The following is a 1312-nucleotide window of genomic DNA, read 5'->3' on the forward strand; positions in this document are numbered from 1 at the left end:
CGGGCGGGCGGGGACGGCCGAGGGGAGGGCCCGCCGGGGGCCGACCTGCCGGCTCCTCCCCCCGCCGCCCTGCGCGCATAAAGCCCCGCGCTCGCCCGCGCGCCCGGGCGCCCGCGGAGGCGGCGGCGCTGGGACCCCCCTCCCGCGGGGCTCCTGGGTCTCCGGGGCCGAGCGAGACCCCCGAATCCCGGTGCGGGCCGGGACCAGGGCGCGGCCGCACCCCCCACCCACCCCGGCGCGGGGGCCCGGCCGCGGGAACGCCCTCCCGGAATGAAGCGCTTCCCGGTGCCTTCAAGGTAGCTCGGTTCCGGATCGGGAACCCCCCCGGTCTTCCCTCTCAGGTCCCTGCTGTCCAGAATTGAAGAGAACCCCAATCTCCTCGGGTCGGGCGGGAGATAGCCCTAGTGCTCCCCAGTCCCCACATGCTCCATTTCCCCAGTCGGAGCGAGAAGCCGCCCTCAGAGCCCCCAGTTTCCTCCCAACCTAATTTAGAGCCCCCCACCCCCACCCCAGGGCTCTAATTTAGAGCCCTCGCTCCGTTCCCAGGATCCCATATCCAGTTTGGGGGACCCACTCAGTGCCTCGCGTCCCGAGTGGGGAACCTCCATCAGCACCCCAGTAGAAACCGTATCCTCTTCCCCAATCCGTCCTCAGCCCTTGGTGTCCAAAGTGAGAGTCCCCCTTAGTTTCCCCAAATCCCTGCCGTCCACATTAGTGGACCCTATGGTCTGTTGAGAAAATCCCGCGCCCCAAGCCCGGGTTCCCAGTTTGCCGCCACCCCCACCTCCCGGTGTGTGGAGTCTCCCCTGGTTCTCTCCCTCCCTGGCCGGTTTTTGTGAGATCCATTCAGACTCCTGTCCTGATTCGGGAAACCCGGTTCCAGACACTCACCACCCCCACCACACCGAGGCTGGAGGAAAAGGCAGTGCCTCTTAGAGCCTCCTGTTTCCAGTTTAGGAGCCCAACGCCTCAGCTGTGCACCGTCCCCTCCGAATGACCCCCTTCTTTTGCAGAGGTCTAAGCTCCACCCCATCCCATTGGAAGAGCCTAAACTACCTACCCACTGCATTTGGAATGACTTCCCTCAGTCCCTCTTATTTTGAGGCTACTCCCCATGAAGGCAAACACCTTCCTTTCTACCCCCATCTTCTGGGTCTCTGGGATCCCCCAGTACTTGCACCCAAGGCTCCTTGGAGTCACCTTACGTACCCCTAAAATTCTCTCCCTCCAGCCTGGGAACAACCCTGAGAAAGTATTCTGGTTCACCAGGGGAGCTGCGGGGCCACTCTCCTTATCCCCACCTCTCCTTATC

Source organism: Pan troglodytes, chromosome 10 (assembly GCF_028858775.2).
Source record: "Pan troglodytes isolate AG18354 chromosome 10, NHGRI_mPanTro3-v2.0_pri, whole genome shotgun sequence".
NCBI classification, from domain to species: Eukaryota; Metazoa; Chordata; class Mammalia; order Primates; family Hominidae; genus Pan; species Pan troglodytes.